Source organism: Marmota monax, unplaced genomic scaffold (assembly GCF_021218885.2).
Source record: "Marmota monax isolate L192 unplaced genomic scaffold, Marmota_monax_Labrador192_F-V1.1 WCK01_AAM20220418_F8-fsc00001, whole genome shotgun sequence".
Lineage (NCBI taxonomy): Eukaryota > Metazoa > Chordata > Mammalia > Rodentia > Sciuridae > Marmota > Marmota monax.
In genome coordinates, this window is record NW_026693777.1 from 41,118,540 (window position 1) to 41,138,732 (window position 20,193).

Consider the following 20,193-nt stretch of genomic DNA (forward strand, 5'->3'; position numbering starts at 1 on the left):
GTTTGATTTTTTGGTGTTAAATTTTTTTAGTTCTTTATATATTCCAGAGATTAGTACTCTATCTGATGTGTGTGTGTGTGTGTGTGTGTGTGTGTGTGTGTGTGTGGCAAAAATTTGCTCCCAAAATGTAGGGTTTTTCTTTACCTCATTGATTGTTTCTTTTGCTGAGAAGAAGCTTTTAGTTTGAATCCATCCCCTCTATTCATTCTTAATTTGATGGGAAAATTTTTGTTATTCAATCTCATTATCATTATTGTTCTGTTTGGGCACTCTATCTCTTTAATATTCTATCTTGGTGAAGCATATGTATTCAGGAATTTGTTCATTTCTCCTAGGTTATCAAATTTATTGGGGTATAGTTGTTCATAATAATATCTAATGATCCTTTGTATTTCTGTGAGTTGTAATCTATACATTTTCATTTCTGATTTTATTTGACTATTTGATTAGACTATTTCTTAGTTTATTTTTGTCAGTTTTTAAAAAATTTTCAAAGAACCAGCTCTTTTTTTTTTTTGATCTTTTTGTATTATATTTTTGTCCCTCTTTCATTTATTTCTGCTCTGATCTATGCTGTCTTTCCCCCCTCTACTAAGGGTTTTTGTTTTTTCTTGTTTTTCTAGTTTCTTGAGATATAGTAATAGGTTTGGTATATTGTGCTTCCATTTGCATTTATTTCAAGAAATTTTTAAAATTTGCTTCCTAATTTCTTCTTTGGTTCATTGGTCATTCAGGAGTAAATTGTTTAATATCTATGTATTTGTATTATTTTCAGAATTTTTCTTATCAGTTTCTAGTTTCAATGCTTTGTCTCTTTGGGAAGACAATCACTGGAGTATCTTAGTAGCCATCCAGCTTCTTTCTCTACCCCTGGATTCTTACTGCCTAGAAAGGTGTCTAACCGCAGTGAACTAATAGAAATGTGATTTTTGGTGCCATCTGGTGGCAGTACAATTGTATTACAAGAGCAGTTACATTAAAATTATATGGAGACTAAAGACCAAGACTTAAATCCTTTTTAGGGGGTACAAATGGGAGTTTGGGGAAGTAGAAAAAAGTATTTGTTAGAAAATGGAATATATTTTAAAGTTTTAAAAGACAAATGTTCTTCAGTGAGTATCTCTGAGTGTCATAGGGTAGTTGTTCTATCAGTTCTACCCCTGCCCCAGTTAACTCATTTTCTAGTTTGGCTGGTGAAAGAGCTATTGAAGTAGCCTGGAAGAAGACAAAATGAATTAAAAAGACATACTAAATAAAATTTAAACACTTGCCAATATTTAACATTTAAACACCTACCAATTCAGTTGCCAAACGAATCGGTTTACTGGTCAACCTCAACTCTGGATTTCCCACTACCCACCACCAGAGAACAGAAAACATATGAAGCTAGTGACCATTTTTTCTTCTTCTGATATGTCAGTTCTTCAGGATCTACGTTTGAATGGCTCCTGTCAAAGCTGAAAACATTCAAGAAAAAGAATCCTATTTAGAAGTTTTCTAAAAAATAGTATGGCTTCAAACCTTGAGATTTTTGAGAAGTACCAGGCCAACTCTGGTTGCTGACTGCTATGCCAGATAAAAGCTAATGACCCCAGGGGCAGATGAAAGGTTTTAAAGAGCAAAGCTTAATTGAAGGTAATAGTGGGAGACAGGAAAAATTGAGAAGGGTAATGGAAAGAGTGCATTAGTGAGGTTTCTGCACTGTCACCCTTTACCCAGAGACTCCAGGCTCTCTCGAATAAATGGCCCCTTGCTCTCCAGAATCCATTATCTCCCCAGGATGCCCCATTATGTGCTTAGTGAGATGGAAACCATGATGCCCTGCCACTGGCCCCCAGGAAGAGCAAACCAAGGAAAACATTTCCCAGAAAATAAGAAACAAAATACTTAGTTAAACAATGAAGAAAGCAAGCTTTTGATGTACAAAATTTTGGCTGAGAAGTTTGCTTTGTTTAGGAAGAACTAATAAACTGAGTGTGGAAATGGTTTTCTTTTGTGAGATGGTAAACAAAGATTTACAAATATGGCTACTTTGCAAATAGCATTTCTAGAGATAATAAAAAAACTATGAAATTGGTGTGAATATACTTTGTATACAACCAGAAATATGAAAAATTATGCTCTATATGTGTAATAAGAATTGTAATGCATTCTACTGTCATTCATATATATATATATATATATATATATATATATATATATACATATATATATATACACACACACCACACACACACACACACACTATGAAAGGAGGTTCATTGAGGCAACAGACTTTTAGGAACCAGGGACAATCTTGAATTTTTAATTATTAACAAGTAACATTTATTGGGTACCTTGTAGGAGTCAGGTACAGGGTTAAATGCTTCTATAAGGCTTATCCCATCATTCCTGTGGGTACTCTGGGAGGCAGATGTTGTTACAAGCCTCATTTTACAGAGGATAAATGGGTTCAGGAAGGTTCTGTAATGTGCCCAAGTTCCTTAATCTAGAGGGGGAAGAGGATTCCACCCTAAATCTGGTGTTTTTTTACATCTTGGCTTCTACAGCAGGTCTATGTGGCTGCCATTCTGACCCTTCTTGTACCATGAATCCTGGATCATCGCCTCATTTCTGTTTCCAGGGACTTAGGATGCCTCCCAATGTTGCCTTCCCTGTATATTCCTTCCTCCCCATTTCATCATTTCCTGCTTAGTGATATCTTTGAGTTATCAAAGACATATTTATTATATCAAAATATATCTATTGTGCTGGGCTGGGGTCATAGCCATGTATGAAGGAGGAGCCCACTATCCCCAGAAGTAATGACAGATTTAGCTAACGAGGTGTGCACATCTGATTCTTCCTTCCCTTGATTGCCACTTCTCCCTTCCCTCCCCTCCCTTTATCATTTTTATTGGCTTCATTCAACATAAAAACTTAGCTCAAAGAATCCCAGAGAGAGTAACTAGAGGTCCCATGCCACCCTTTCCTCTGAGAAGATTCTTAGAATTCTTCAAAGGGTTTTTATGCAGCCTTATAGGGTTACAGGGTATCACCAAGAAGCCCAGACTCCAGATTGAAATATATCTTCAATGAAATGCCTCAGACATGCTGAAACTGAGTTACTCACTTTACCGAAGATTAATTATTTTTTGCTGTGACCCGGATGAGAAATGTACAATAGGCAATTCAGAGAAACATTGGGTAAAGAAGCCAACTGGACTCTAAATTTTCTTTCTTGCTATGTAAATAAATATTTTTACCTAGAAGCATGGAAGAAACGGAGAGTGGAAGAAATGTTCCTACCCAAGTGTGGAAGAGAATGCACAGATGCAACGCAGTTCAAGTGAGCCCTCCATGTGAAGGGTGGGTGCAAGCAGAGCTCAGGGGGCTTTCGGTATTTTAGCACAGGGAAAATGTGTCCTAAACGACAATTTTCTTCTGGTCAAACATTGGGTCATTAGGGATAGAGTTTGGGGGCACAGTTAGAAAAGCAAGTTTTTGGTTTGTCACTAACAATCCATGGTCCTAAGTATACCGTCTAGCTTTGTTGTCTCAGTTTCCTTGTCCACACAATGGGGATAGTGCTCCTGCATCAGTAACATGAAGTAACTTATTTTAAAATATTTTGGCCAAAGGTCTTGGTAATAAGAAGAACTAATCACATAAAAACTCTGCTTTAAAAGCTTTGGCTCATAGGATAAGCACATTTTAGCTGGTTTTGTGGGACCACTTGGGCCCTCAGAGTTGGTTTAAAGATGGTTTTCAAGTAAAAATATTTGAACTAAAGAAGACGAATAAAGAAATATTATCTGAACTTCCCTTATCTGGGTAAAGCAGAGCTTCTGGGAAAATATACTGTCATTAGCTTCTTGCAGGTCCCCTTCAACTCAGCTGCCAGTGAGACAGACTGACCATTCCCATCAGCACTGGAAAGCCTGATAACACCTTTTTTTTTTTTTTTTTCCTTTTGGTAGCAGGAATTGAACCCAGGTATGCTTAACCACCAAAACACATTCCCTGCCCCCCGCCCCCTGACACTTTTTTTTGAGACGGGATCTTGCTAGGTTGCTTAGGGCCTTGCTAAGTTGCTGAAGCTGGCTTTGAACCCATAATCCACCTGCCTCAGCCTCCTGAGCCAATGGGATTACAGTCATGCATCACTACGCCCGGCCTGATAGCAACTTCTATACCTTCTGTTAGGCTTGTATATAAATCCTTTATCTCTGTCTGGCAAGTTAATCTTCACTGAGTATCTTCAGTTGCATGAGTAAATAAACTGTTTGTTTTTTTTTTTCCCTTTTGTGAATCTGTCTTTTGTCAGTTAAGGATAGTCCCTCAGACTGAACCTGAGAGGACAGAAGTATTTTCTCCATCATACAAATTCCTTTAATACCCAAAGGTCATGGTCCCCTACTCCCGGATCAGTGCCCTGTGCTCCCACTTTACACATGTATCTAGGGATCTTAAATATATTTCTTCACAAAGCTGTCCTTTTCTTATGATGCCCTAACCTCCCTTGTTTGCTCTGGTGTCAGACATGGGGTTGATAGCTCCCTCCCATAACCATGACTTCTTCCCCCTTAAGCTGAATGAACATGCACAAGTTATCTGAGCCTTGGTTTCTCCATCTCTAAATGGGATTAATAAATCCCAGTGTCATGGCTGCAGATTCTGGGTTGGAGTGTAGAGAATATTTGTTACCTAGACATTGAGGTTGTGGGGACTTGGATGAGAGGCCACTGGAGGAAGCAGTGAGAAAGTTAGATCTGCTCAGTATGATTTGAGACATCAGTGGTAGAGCAAGGCAGTAGAGGAGAGGGTCAAAAGAGAGGCCCTTTAAAAATGTGTTTACTCTCCTTGATGGGGCTGTGCTTCTGATGTGATTTCTGCAACAACTGATAGGAGGATTAAAGACCAGAAAGCTTGTGTAGCATTTGGAACAGGGCTTGATATGTGGAGCTCAACAAACATTATTTATGATTCTTTTGTGTGGTTCTGGGAATTGAACCCCGGGCCTTGCACATGCTAGGCAAGTGCTCTACTACGGAGTTCCATTCCCAGCCCTAGTTCTGACTTTTTTTTTTTTTTGCTTGTTGATTTTGGAATGAAATTGGTCTTTCACTGGTGTGCCTGGGGTACTCAGTGAATAAGTTAGTATGTTACTTGTTGACCTGGGAAGTTGTTTACCTTCTTTGCACTTCAGTATTCTCATCTGTAAGATGGGAATGCTAACAGTACTGCCCTCTGGTGGTGTTGTGAAGCCAACCTGGGATACCATGTGAAGCACTGCTTACATGAAGAACCCAGCGGAATCAACTGTTCCAGTCATTTGTTGTCAGGGAGTCAAGCAACACCAGAGTGTATGGACCCAATAAACTCATGAACATTTGGGATGAACAAAGATGTTAATACTTGCATAAGTAAGAATCCAGAGAAATGCAGCTAGTGATGCCCAGCTCATTATTGGGCATCCATGATGGTAATTTTTGGGCACAGCTGGACTGCTCTTTGAGTTGTGGGTTTTCTATTCCTTGCTTACCTCCTGACTATGGACAAAGTTTGGGAGAAACAGGAAGTTTCAAATGGAAAAAGAATGAAAACGATTGCATATCCCATGTCATAGCAGCAGGTATGAAGTATGCTAGCTGTCCCTCTTGTGTGAGATTGCTTTGAGTGGGAGACTGTGAGCTGGCCTCTTTCAAAGGGTGTATCAGGTAAGAATAAAGGTGTGGATCACTGTGTTCAACAGAAGTCTTTCAGTGACCTGTAGGTAGTCTGGGTCACAAGTATTGGTCAAAAAGAAGAGAGCTTGGGGATTGTAAGCATCTATCTAATGTGAAACGTACATGTGGATTAAAAGATTGAGTAACACCTCAGGTGGGAAAATGAGCTCCTTAACCAAAGCCATTTTGGCTTCTCAGCCCCACTTTGAGGCTTACCACTTCCCACAAATTTACCTTTTGTTTTCTCTCTTTTTGAACAACTTCCCTCTAGGAGCAACCCTGGGAGTGTTATAGAGCAAGGACCCACGGTGAGGTCGAGACAGCTGCAGAAGTCTTCGGTTACTAGTTCTTGCGACCCCAGAAAGATTTCAGACATGTGGCTCGGAGTAGCAGGCATGAATTAAAAGACTAGTAAAATGATAAAAGGGGACATTCTCAAGTGAGGGAGTGGGTTTTCTCAGAGGGAAGGATGGTATGCCCTCCTGCCTTCCTTATTTTATTTTATTTTTTGGTACCAGGCTTTGAACCACTTAACCACTGAGCCACACCCCCAGCCCATTTTTATTTTTATTTTTTTATTTTGCGACAAGATCTCACTAAATTGCTTAGGGCCTTGCTATGTTGCTGAGGCTGGCTTTGAACTTGTTTGTGATCCTCCTGCTTCAGTCTCCTGAGCTGCTGGGTGCCTTCTAGTTTTATTGGGGGTCCCAGTGTTACAGAGCTTTCTGGGAAACTGAGGCAGCACAAAGATCCCCTTTTCAGACCCTGATTCTTGCAATCATGTCAGAAAGATTTCAGATGTCACTCAGAGTAACACCAATGAGTTTATTGAAAGGAAAGGAAAAGGGAAAGGGGACACTCTCAAGGGAGAGAGAGAGTCCTCTCAGAGAATAGGGAGACAATGTGTCTCTCCTGCAATCCAGTTTTATTGGGGATCCCAGAGAGTCCTGCCCAGGTCAACCTCATGACTTCTGACCGACAGCAGGGTAACATCACACTTTCAAGTCCCTGTTGCCAATGACAACTCTATGTCACCTTGGCCCATGCTGACTGAGTCTAATTGGATTCTTAACCATTTTTACAAGTTTTATGGTGGGGAGGACTTATCCTTATCTTCTGGAATCCGGTCTGTGAAAAGGGTCACAAATATCTCTCCTTTCAAAGTAACTTGGGTTCCTCTTATAAATGTTATTTCCTGCCTGCATTTCCTGGCAGAAAACAGGTAGTTTGTTGAGGAATGTGACATATCCTGTCCATTTAGGCCAGGCAGGTCTGCAGGCAAATCGCTTTTTGGCAAAGAAAGCCTGAGGGGGTCAGCACTGTGGGTCTATTTTATGTCATTGTTCTCTTAACTTTGTGTTCCCACCATTCTCATGTGTCTATCCCTCTAACACCAGGGAAGTTTCTATAGAGTCCCACCAGGCCTACCTCTTGACTTTTGACTGACAGCAGGACTGCATCACTCTCAGGTCCTTCTGTGCATGGTGTTACCCCATGGAGGGGAGAGTTGACATGCTAAAGATCCAAGGCAACTGTGAGTTACTTTGGCCCATGCTAACTGGTTCTAGCTATCAAATCTCCTTGAGTTCTGGAATCTGATCCTGTGTAAGGATCACAGAAACCCCTACTTCAGTGTAACTTGAATTCTTCATTTTGGCAGGGATGAGCCTTTCTCCTGAATTTCTCCTAAAAGTTTTTATGCAACATAGTCTATTGACTTAGGCCAGGCAGGGGTGCAGGTAAATTGCTTTTTAAAAGAAAGCATGTGGGGTCAGCACAGTGGGCCCAGTTTATGGATGACTGACTCTGAGGTAAGTAAGCCTCTAGAGGAAGTAGGAAGTGGTAGGAAGTAGGGGTTTTAGTCAGCTTTTCCCTGCTGTGACCAAAAGACCTAACAAGAACAATTACAGGAGGACAAGTTTATGTGGGGGTCCGCAGTTTGGGAGGTCTTAGTCCATAGATGATCAACTCCGTTGCTCTGGGCCTCAGGTGAGGCAGAACATTTTGGCAGAAGCACTGGGTGTGGCAGGAGAAAGCAGCTCAGCACTTGGAACCTGAAGCAGAAAGAGAGAGAGAGACTGTCCTCACCACAGACAAAATATAAACCCCAAAGGCATGCCCCCAGTGACCCAGCTCCTCTAACCACACCCCGAATGCCTACAGTTACCACCCAGTTAATCCCTATCAGGGTTCAATGTGCTGATTAGGTTAAGGCTCTTATAACCCAATCATTTTGCCTCTAAACTTTCTTGCATCATTTCATACATGAGCTTTAGGAGGACATCTCACATCTAAACCATAACATCAGGCCAGGCTGTCAGGCCACAGAGATGGAATGAAAACAAAGATCCTCCTCCTTCCTGTAGGAAGCTGTTGCTCTAGAAGCCATGGAAGGTGTGAGTTTGGCCAATGTTTACTGGGAATCCAATTCTATCAGTCTTCATCTTTGCTGCCTTTTTGCATTTATAGATCAGCCTAGTTGAAGGTCTTTGACAATCTTACCTGGTGGCTCCAATACTGCTCTGGTGAGGAGATTAGGCTACACCACTTCCTGCTTCAGAAATAGTCTGAGTCAAATTGGTAGGAAAATAGGTTTTATTCAAAGTCAGCTTTGAAGGAAGAAACTTTTTGTTTGAAAAATTCCATCTTAGGAAGTCTCTGGGGTGAGAAAATCTTTTTAAAGGGGGAATGGGCACACTGGGGAAAAAAAGAGGGAAATTTTATAGGTTTCACCTCTTTTTAGAGTCCCTGTTACCTCCTTATCATACCAAAAGGAGCCAGGACTTCCTGGGGCCAGCATCTGTTTCTTCCTTTTAGGTAAACACATTCTCTTTTAAACTGCAGAAGAGGAAAGGACATTGCAGAGAGCTTTCTTTAGAATTTAGAATACCAAAAGACAGGATATGAGAGATGGAGGAATAGAATAGTGAAAGAGTTGGGAGTGAAGAAAGAGGTAGTTCTAACAAAAGAAAACATATTTTTGACCTCCTCCTCCTCATCCAGGGTTTGAACCCTGGGGCACTTAGCCACTGAGCCATATCCCCAGTCCTTTTTAATTTTTATATTGAGACAGGGTTTCACTAAGTTGCTGAAGCTAGTTTTACATTTCCATCCTCCTGCCTCAGTCTCCTGAATCACTGGGATTACAGGCATGAGCCACTGTGCCTGGGAAAGAAATGCTTTTGTTAAAATAAAAATGCCTCTCTGACCTGCTCTGTTACAGTACGATAATCAGAAGTTTCTTCTCAAACCTGGGATGGGGTGCTCCAAGTAGGTATTTAATTTATTCTTCAAAAGAGCTCTCCTTGGTAGAATTTAACATGATCTTCAGGGAATCAAGCCAAGAACCAGAGCAACTTTAGCTTAGGGTCTGAGACCCTCTAAAAGCAGGAGGATATGCCAGGGGAGATTCATTCCATGCCCATCTTAGCTCAAGGTGGTAAAGTACTGGGGCTTGGGATTGGAGGTGACATCAAACTGAGAGAAGGAGGCCAGCTGCTACCAAGATGATAGAAGACAAAGTGCTAGCAGCTCCTGTTCTGGAAGGTACTCTTTATTCATGAAGCAAATCGAAGAAAATGAGTGAGATGCACATAAAGAGACAGGTTCAGGAAGTAGGGCAGAAAATCCAAACTGGATGGCCTTTGGAGTGGTCTAGATGGGCATGTTTTGCACTTTGGGGCTCCACCGACCCAGTGTAAGGTATGGGGATGCTGCTGCAAAGTGAGGATCTGAGCCTTGCTATCAGGCAGCAGCTTCAACACCCAGCAAAGCATATTTTAGTCATGTTAATGTACACGTGAAATAAGAGGGAGAAAAGCGTGGTGGAAAAAAAAAATAGCAAGCATCAAGTAGATGTGTTCTAAAATGAGACTAGCAGACTAGTAATTGCAGACCAAAAAGCTTTTTCCTCTCCAGAGCCTGAACACTAATGCAGGCATTGTTCCTCCTTCAGACACTCCCAGCGCAGAGCATCAGTACCACTTCAGAACATTTATATCTTCTAGGGTGTGATCATCACAGCTCTTGACAAAGCCTTTAAATTATACCTTTTATAATTTGGTTATTCTTTTTTGTGCCATGAAGTCTTTCACTGTACGTTAACTTAAGGTAATTAACTCTGTCAAGAAGAAAAGGCTGGACTTGACTTGACTTTTTCCAGATGCTGAAATTGCTGGTTCAGATGCTCAGTCTCACCATTGAGCGCCACCTTCAGGAAGTTTCTAGACGGTGATGCTAACACTTTGAGCCACTTCAATTTTGCATGAGAGTTAAAAAAAATATGGAATCCACATCCTTAAACTGTTTACATATAGAGATATGTATGGTATAAGAACCTTTCAAAAAGCACTAATATTTCAGGTGACTGCTTTTCTCTGGGGATTTGACTATTTCATAATGATCAAATTATAAAGAAATCTTTCTTCTATTGTTTCTTTCAGAGGACCCTATGTGGAAAATTACTAGACTGAAGATTTAATCCAGTTGAAAAAGTGATTGGACCCATTAATCACTGAGGTTATTGTCTAAATGAGCAAATTTACTAGAATTTTACTGAAATCCAAGACAATCCAGAAACCTTAGATTTGCTATGAATATTAATAACTACCCAAACTTCAAACCTGGTCTTCCTCTCCAATTGTATTTTAAACCTGGCAATTAACTATCTAGATAATCTTCTTTATTTTCAGGAAGGGGTCCTGATGAATAGAAAAACCAAAGAAAGGAATTCAAGATAATATATCAAAACCCTAACAAATTACCTTTTAATAGTTGAAAACTGTCCAGAAACCTGAAGGTCCCATTCAAATAACTGCCCAATTATCGGTTGGCTTCTCCTCACTCTTAGCTTCCACTAGTTTTTTCCCTTAGAACTGGTCTTGGCTTGACTTCAGCTCAGCCACTTTCTATATAACCATGTCACTTAGGATGCTCTCAGCTTCAAGTAACGGCTAAATCAACCTTCAGTGATTCACTTAACAGCAAGGCCAGGGAGAAGGCAGTTCTGGGGTCGGGTAATTCAGTTGCTCAGTAACATGTTAAGTATCCATGTCTTTTCCCTTCTTTTTCTCCGCAAACCTTAGTGGCTTTTGTTCTCAAAATAGGGCCCATGGTTCCAGGCATCCCATCCAGGGGCAGCATAGACTGTTTTATCAACACAATATATCTATTTTTTAAAAGAAAAATAGAAAATAGAAAGAAGAAATTCAGCTTTCTCAGAAGCCCCAGGAACACTCTCCTTCCATGCTGTTAACAATGGAAATTGTCATGAGTAGTTAGTGATCCCCAGCCCTGGCTGTGCCTTAGAATCACCAGGGTGCTTTGTAAAACCACTGAGCCCAAACTCACTCTCAGGTGGAACTAACTGGCTTCATCCAACTAAGACTATCTTACATGAGTAGGAGAAGAGGTCAGCCTCCCCCACCCCCCAGCACGGCCCACTCCATACCTTTAAGACTCAGGTCTCTGACACAGGGAGGAGGTTGAGTTGGGATGGCAATTTGGCACTCAGACAACCACATTATCTACTACTCACCAATTACAATTTGAGTCTTTAGTGTTTCATCTGGAAAACATGAATTATAAAATATTTCTTGCAAGGCATGCCTGCAGGGGCTATAGCTCTGACAACTGTCATGGGGCAGGGGGAAGAATTTAATCTAACCTACTTCTTAGATCCAAAAAGAGGGCATTTTGTCTTTCCTTCTTTTTCTTATGTCTCCCACTCCATGACTTAGGATAAGGCATAAGGGCTTGTTGGTGTTAGGAAGGGATCACTTTCCTAAGCCTCTAAAACAGCATTGTTCACAAGATCCAAGGTTTAGAAACAACCTAAGCGCCCATTGATGGATGATGGGATAAAGAAAATGTGATCCAATTCTACACACAATGGAATATTATTCAGCCTTAAAAGAAGAAAATCCTACCATTCTCGACAACATCGGTCAATGTGTAGGAATTGCTAAGTGAAATAAGCCATACATTGGGGAAAAAAACTGTATGATTTCTCTTATATATATGGAATCTAAAAAAGAGTCAAAACTTGGGAAGTAGGATGGTGGATACCAGAGAAACGATAAGGAGATGTAGGTCAAAGGTACAAAGTTGAAGCTCTATAGGATGAATAAGTCTAGAGATCTCATGTACAGCATGAGGTTAATAATATGGTATTATGTAATGAAAATGTGCTAAAAGAGTAGATTTTAGGCACCTCTGTCACAAGAAAAGAGATGACTGTGATATGATGGATGTGTTAATTGACTTGATTGTGGTAATTATTTCACTATGTATATAAATATAAAAAAAATCATACTGTACATTGTGTATATACATAGATAGACATATATATGCACAGAGACGTGTGTGTGTGTGTGTGTGTGTAGATAGATATATATGACACACCTAAGATAAAAAATAAACCTCTCTCCCTTTGTTTCTAGTTCACTTTACAGCTCACTATGCAGCAGCGATGAGATCCAGGCCGATTTTCTGGCTCACTGTACTGTACTCCCTAAAGCTCACTCTTGGGGCAAGGTTTTCTGGAAATGTAGGAGTTTAGCATCTGGTGTTGTGGTTCCCAGAGATGGGTCTTCATGGAAGCCCTCTGGATAGAAGATCTGTCCCCAAGATTTCTGTCACAGGCTTTCAGGGGCCTAATTTCACTTTAGCTCTCTTCTTCCCCAGGTGGAGATGGGAATGATGTAACACAGCTTGACCTTGAATAACCTTTCTGCCAGACGCTTGAGCCCAGCTGCCCAATCCTGCCTTCTCCACCAGAATTCACATCTACTTGGGATTACCTCCAGAAGCCATTTATTTTAATCTCTCCCTCAGGTCTGATCCTATATGGGGATTCCCAGCCCATCCAACATAGACATTGGAATGTGTCTTCCCAGGTTCCTTCAACAAGTGTTTATTGACTGCCAGCTTGTGCCAGGCAGCATCTGAGCCCTGGGAACACAGCAGTGAACAAGGTTGACAAGGCCTCTATTTCCATGGAGCTCACACTTGTATAAAGTGACATAAGACAATAAACAGTAAACAAAACCATCTATGAAAATGTCAGTGATAAGAAAACAAGAAAGGAAGGAAGGCCTAAGCAGCAAGAGGGGCCCAGATACCAAGAAGCTAGGGAAGAATGTTCCAGACAAAGGGACATCAGGCATGGCCTCTGAAGGAGGCACAAACTTGGGGTATTGGAGGAACAGTGAGAAGGGTAGTGGGCGGAGCAGAGCTCATTCTAAGGACACATGTGGAATTTAGGCCAATCCTGAGACATGACCAGACATCCATACTAAGGGTTCCTAAAAGTTAGTGTGACAGTTAAGAAAGTTCCTGAATTCTCTATTTCAGGAGCCTTGTCTTCCAGAAGCACATGAGGCTCCCCTGGTGATAGCACTGCCTAAATCCACCTGCCTGCCTGCCTGAGAGGATCTTATCTCAACAGGGACATCCATTTTAAAGCCACCCTGGTTCTGTCTCATTATAATTCTGATTAATGAAATATTTTATGTGTTTCTGTATCTCCATGGCAGAACATAGAACTTTCCCCCTACTCTGTAAGAGCTGTCTTACACTCATTATTAATACTGAGTAGGGCTACGTGTTCTGTGATTTCTGGACAGTGCATATCACAAGCTTTCTCGACCAGTGATCTCTCTCCTGAGCTGAGGTTCTACAACCTGTGATCATTTGTGCTATCGATTTTCTGTGCTCAGAGTGACTCAGCCATATGCCTAGGAAAAAGACAGGGTCTACGATCTGGGCTAATCCCAGTGAAAAGAAATATAGAGTTTGCCCCTACTTCCCAAAAGTTGGGCGATTAAAATGATATAGACAGTTTTGAGGGGGTGCAAAAAGGGAACACTTTCTGAGTTGGGGGATTGCAATTCCTTTGAAGTAATAGCTTATACCTTGTTTCTAGGGTTGAATGTGAATTCAGTGGGCTGAATCCTAGGAGCTTGGTAGGAAAATGTAAAGAAGACTGTGTGTTGGACATTTGAAGGAGGAATAAAGTCCTTTCCAGGAAGTTTTATGAACATACATTAGGAATAAAAGGGAAATTATGTAATTTTGTGATTAGTAGCCACATCTACCTGTAATCAACAATCTGAGGCTGAGGAGAGTCAAATAATCTTGTACTTTCCTTATCATTATCATCATCATCATCACCACTACCACCACCACCATGATTCTCTGTAGTCTTCCATCACTAAAGCCAAAGTTTGCATGTGATTAGAGACATATTTCATAATGTGTTAGAGTCCTAATCATTGTAATGGTGCGTATTAGGGAAAGATTAGAGAGGAAAACCCCCTGTTTCCATATCTGGAAGCCAGTGTCCTTAACAGAACACTGAGGCATACCCTGTAAGACCTCTAGACAAGATAATCCAGAGATGGGGTGTGGATTTAAAGGAAGACTTGTTTTCCAAGCCACATGCTGTTAGTTAGAGCTTATAATTGCTGATGAGTTTCCTTTTTACTGCCGACTTGTTAGGTGTCACTCAGGACTGCTGTTAGCAATTTAACTCTGAAGAAGGGTATAGGAGAGGTTTTTTAAAATGCTACATATTTGGGGGGAAATCGCTCCCTAAAAGCTTTCTTTGCCAGCCAGTTTTATGTGGTAGGAGCAGAAGTGACAACATAGCTGGCGTTCTGGTGTTTGTAGTGAGAATACTTTTAACCGAGAGGGTACTGAATACCCTTCCTGGAAGCTGCAAGGGACTCTGAAGTCTGTCAGGGCAGAATCTGATGCTGGGATGTGGACTTTACCTGGATCTCAGGAGTCAGGGCTTGGCTTCTAGATATAGATTCCAGACCAGAGGAAGGGATAGCACTTTGCCAATTCCCTCGGATTTCAAGTTTGACCTGAGCAAAGAGCCCAAGTTGCTGTTGACCAAATGCTAACTGGTGCTTGTCAGACTGGGCTGATGACTCCTTTTCTTATTTATCCTTCACCTCTCCTGCCATGGCTTTGGTAGCACTGTATTCAGCAAGATAAGTAGCTGCTTAGTGTAGGGTGCCAGCCAATCTTGGAGGCCCAGGACTGCATGGAATGCCAGGGCAGGACCCTGGGCCTGGCTGGGCTGGAGGCTGCTCCACCTAGAGCTCTGCTGAGGGCTGAGGCCTCTCAGCAGAGAACTAACCACTGTGCTGACTCACCATCCTTGTGGTTGAGAAAAAAAAAAAAAAAAGAAAAAAGAAGCAAGCTGGTGGCTCCCATGAGCCCTGGAGCTGCAAAATATAGGCCAGGGAGCCTCCACCGGAAGGGGCTTCAGTTAGTGAGAAACCAACCTTTTTAAATGTCTTTCCCCATCTCTCTTTTATGACATGTAGTTATAAGTGGCCTGAGAGGACTTGGGCATTTCCCTCTCCTGTTCTCTGAGGGAAAAGGGTAAAGGGCAGGAGCAGCACTATTCCCAGGGGGCTCTCTGGATGCCGCAGATCCCACCTGTTCTTGTTTTTTCTGTTAAGTCTGGACCTGAATCTAGCATGATCCTTGTCTTAGTTCCCCAGTAAGCTTAGTTCCTACTTCCCAGAAAACTGGAATGACCTTATCTAGAGACCTCCAGCAATTCCAGACCAGCATAAGTCAGTGAGGAGGCGGGGATTCCTGGGTGTTAGGAGGTGGGGCATGTTACAATCTTCATGTAAGTGGAACCCCTAGAGTACTACAAAAGAACTCCAAGTCAGAAGTCCCAGTGTGTGGCACCCCTACCCCAGTCTTCTTACCCCGCCCCATACTACTGGTACTGACATCTTATGTCAGCATCTAGCACTGTTCCTGGCATGTAAAGGTACTAAATAAATATTTGAATGTACAATGATGTGGTAGACAGAAAAATGACCTCCCAAAGACATATGCATCCTAATTCTCAGAACCTGTGAATGTACTACCTCGTGTTTTAGTCAGCTTTGCGTCATTGTGACCAAAATACTTGAAAATGATAACTTAGATGATGGTAGGTTCATTTTGGGCTCATGGTTTCAGAAGTCTCAACCCATAGATGGCTGACTCCATGGCTCTGGACCCAAGGTGAGGCAGCACATCATATAGGAAGGGCAGGGCAGAGGGAAGCTGTTCCTCTCACAGCATCCAGGAAGCAGATAGAGAGAGGGGGAAGGGGCCACAGGGAAGATGAACCCTTCCAGGCCATGCCCCCAGTGATCTACCTGTTCTAGTCAGGTCCCACACCACCCAATCAAGCCCATTTAAACTACGATGGACTGATCAGGTTACAGCTTTCCCAATCCAAGCATTTCTCCTCTGAATATTATTGCATTAACAGGAACTGTGAGGAACACCTCATATCAAAACCACAGCATCTTACAAGGTAACAGGGATTTTGCCAGTGTGATTAACCTTGAGGATTTTGAGATGGGAGATCATCCTGGGTTAGCTGGGTAGGCTCAGTCTAATTTGTAAAAGCAGACAAACTTCCTTGGTTGTAGTTAGAGAGAGAAATGTGATAATGGAAGAAGGGTCAAAAAGATGGTGGTAAGAGGAAGGTTTGATGACCTGTTGCAGAAATACAGGGGGTTCCATGCAAGGACCAGGGTTGTCTAGGAACTAGTGGTGGCTCTAGCTAGCAGCCAGCAAGGAAACAGGGACCTCAGTCCTTCAGTCCCATGGAACTGCCAACACCTGAATAAGCAGAGCAATGGATTTTCCACTAGAGGCTCCACTAAGGAACACAGCCCTGCTGACACCTGGACTTCAGTCCTATGGGGCCCAAGGGGCTTGTAGCCCACAGGACTAAAAGACAATTAATCTATTATGGCAATTTGCTCTAGCAGCAATAGAAGACAGATACAAAGGGCTACAAAATGGGATATATTTTATAATTGAACATGATTTTCTTATCATTGTACCCCTAATTTCCTTGGTGGCTTCCAGTGACAGAGAAGTCTCTTTTTATGGTTGTCTGCATGCCAGTGGTGGGGAAGGCATCCTTCTCTGTGGCTCCATGTGCTTCTTGGCACCATTGAGTTCACATCTCTGGGGGTGCTCCCTGCTAGAATGGGTATTGCTTGAAGCCAGGCATTTTCGGAAGTACCCTGCTATTTCACAGGCAGCCACTGGCCCCTCATTCCAGGAAGGTGGTTTCACACTCATTCCCATTTATTAATCACCTGTTCTTTGCAAGGATCTTGAAGACTTTTCTTTCACTTAATTCTCATAACTTTATGAATTAGGTAATGATATCCCCATTTTACTAATAAGAAACTGAGGCTCAGAACTAGGATATATCTCATCCAAGGCCACAGAGTAAGAGATTGGGGTTGAAACCCAGAAGATTCTTCTTTCCTCTCCTCCAAATGTCCTCCTGGGACTGACAAGTCCTCCCTAGTCCCAGCTACCATCTTCATACTGTGCTGGGTTAGTGGAAACTCACCAATCTGTGTCATTACAAAACTTAACTCTGCAGGAAGCCGAGAATTGGCTTCTGACCCTCCCTCCTGACTGTGCCCTGCCCGCGGGGTATTTCCTTTCTCCCCGTGACTGACTGGCAGACATGCCCTGAGGTCTGCTGCAGAAGGAACCCCAGCTGGAGGGGAGCCTGCCACCCTCACCTCTCCTCAGGGGCTTTGTGGGAAGTTCTTCTTATTTCCTTCCTTTCCTAGGCCTAGGGGCTGATGTCAGTGGTGGTGGTGAGGTTGTCAGAGGAGAAGCTAGCAGTTCATATTAGCTCTTTTAAAAACTTTGCTGTTATTCTCCATTTTAATCTGTTTTAAGACTTTTGCTTCCTCAGGGAGGGAAATAAAGAAGCTGATTCTGTTCACATCAACTGTCATCTGTGGTGATTAGAATCTCAAAACCACTGCAGCATCTTCTGAATCTAGTAGCTTGGCCTAGGCCCTAGAGTCTTTGTTCTTAGTAGTTTTTGTGGAGTTGCTAGCAGAAAATGAAAAATAGGCAAGTGACTTAATTACTCAGGTTTTTTTTTTTTTTTTTAACCACAAAATTAAAATGCTACTGCAAGCTTCTTAGTGGATCTTGTGTTGTAACAAGGACAGGTTTTCTGTATCCTCAGGCCCAGAGAGCTTGGTGCTCTTAGTTATGGAATTACTTTGTCCCTGGTTGCCTCTCAGCCTCAGTTTCCCTATCTGAGCTTGAAACAATTTATTTGTGACATTAAAAATAAAGCCAGTCCTGATAGGAGAACACTGATGCTCTTGACCTGCAGCCTCCTTAAGGTTTATTAATCAATCAGTTTCTTCAGGGCTCATGAGTGACTTGTTGGGGATGGGCCCAGGAAACTCATGGATTTGCTTTACAGGAGTCACCTCAGCTCTCTGTGGAAATAAATTCCACCCTGATTTACACTTTGAGCCTGGAAATCCCTTTATCCAACTCGGAATTGTAACTAGAAAGATTTGCCTCCTCTTCCCACCCAGAAAGGAAAACTAACCAGTCTTGGATTAGAGATCTCTGAGGCAGGTTATTCAGGGTCCCCTACCACCTGGTCTGCTTCCTCCCACCAGGACTCCTAAAAGGTTCCTCTTTGGGTGGGAGGATGTCACTTACCTGGTAAACAAAAGAGCAAGGCCCATTCTTAAGCTCTGTATCATTTCTGAGAGTCCAGAGAAAATCGGTGAGAAGGGACCTCTTTCCTCTTATACTGAGTGCTCACTACTGAGTGTGGACTGTGCTCCAGACACTGAGTGGGAGGTGTCCATGAGCACATTCTCTTCCCATTCCATAGCAACTCTAGGAAGAAAAAGCATGAATCATTTATTCCCAGGAGATGGTGGGATTCCTTGGGATTCAGCCTGGGGTCATGGCAATAGCGCTGGGTTTTAATCCCTCCTCTCTTTTTGGCCATGAATAAGCTTCATTCTAAGCCTCAGGTTTCTTACCTATAAAATGAGACTATATTACCTAATTTGTGAAGTTGTTGTGAGAATTCAATGAAAAAAATCCAATTATCTTGTATAGCACATATAGAAATAGATGTCCTCTGCCTTCTTCCTCTCAAATGCAGAGCAAAACTTGAGTAAGGTCCCGTATAACTTTGGAGTTGACAGCAGTTCCAACCAAAAGCAGTGGAATGGAGCCCCAATCAATATTGTCTGAAGCCTCCACATCTTGCTCCCTACAGCAGAACTCAAGAACACAGTTACCAAGGGCTCAGTTCTCCTGCCAGCCCACACCTCCTCCCATTCCACCTGAGGGGCTGGGCTCCAGCTGTTCAGGGTAGACAGGAGACTCCTTTCCTTCTCAACACTGTCTGGCCAGTCTCTGCTTCTGCATATCTTTTCTCACTGATTTTGTGGCCTGTTAATTCAGCTTCTTGCTAAACTTTCATCGAAATAATGTCAAATAGCATTCCTTACCATTTTCCATGTTGTTTTCCCCATAATTCCATTTTCTTCTGGGCTGAGTTTTGGTCTTCATTTTTCTGCCAACAGCTAGTTAAGGTTCACAGCATGGTCTACATTGTCTCCCCCACTTCCTGAGTGACAGCACCAGCTTGGTTAGGCTGATTACAGTGGTAGCGACACTGCCATCTAGAGGCTGAAAGGACACAGGCTTTTTCATGAGCTCTTACTTGTAGCTGAGAAAAGGCTGTTGATTTTTTTTTTTCCTAAACTTACTTAGAAACTGTCACGTGAATCACACCAATGTATGTCCTTATTGTCAAGGGGCTGAATGTCAATGAATATTTTCAAATAAAAATGAATAGCGAAAACAAATTAGATTGGCATGTACTGGTTTGTTAAAGGGGGACATTACACTTTTTTCCTTTGACTGAAGTTAAATCCAAGTGAAGTTCCACAAATTAAAGCAAATCACTTAAACCAAATAGTTCAATAAAAAAAGGAGGTTGTTTTCATTTACCTAACACAAGTCTACTTAGTGCCGGGCTGGCTGTAATCAGCACCCCCCAGTTTATGGGTATCTGAGCAGCTCATCACAGTACAAAGTGGAGACTAAACATCAGGGGAGAGAATGCAGTGGAGACCACAAAGAGGATTTGCTACTTCTTCAGGACAAAGACATTTGAAGTGAGTCTGTCACGGAAGATTAGGTTTTGTCAGGTAGGAGGGACAGAGGGCAGGAAGGGAATTCTACCCACTTGAGGGAAGAGCCCATGCAAGGTCTGAAGAGATGGCAGAGAAGAATGAGTACAGGTGCCTCTGAGATGTGCAGCCTGGCTGAAAAATATTCAGGATGAAGCCTCGTGCTAACAGTGCATTTATTGACCAACTATTTGATATATTTATTGTCCACCTATCTTATTAAAATAGAAGTACAAACGTGTGAGACACAGAGAAAAATTTAAGACATGGAGGCATATCATATTATAGACTACTCCCCAGAGTAGTCTATAATTTAAAACAAACCCAGTAAAAAAATCCAGCAGGCTTTTTCTTTTGTGGAAATTGACTAACTGCTAAAAATCACTTAGAAAAGCGAAGCCAAGAATAGCCAAGGGAGTATTGGGGGTGGTGATCAGATAAACTAGGAGAGTTAGAGT

At 42.0% G+C, this 20,193-nt stretch overlaps 1 long non-coding RNA gene across 2 annotated transcripts; it reads right to left on the bottom strand.

Moving 5' to 3' along the window:
- Positions 1-6,528: 6,528 nt before the first annotated feature.
- LOC124104004 (uncharacterized) lies at positions 6,529-19,222 on the bottom strand. 2 transcript variants are annotated; one of them, XR_009228384.1, is made up of 4 exons: positions 19,049-19,222; positions 18,240-18,422; positions 11,158-11,274; positions 6,529-10,875 (listed from the first exon to the last, which is right to left on the bottom strand). It is a non-coding gene; the product is annotated as an uncharacterized LOC124104004 (long non-coding RNA). The 2 variants fall into 2 exon arrangements; XR_009228383.1 differs by having other exon boundaries at positions 6,529-11,274.
- Positions 19,223-20,193: the final 971 nt, after the last annotated feature.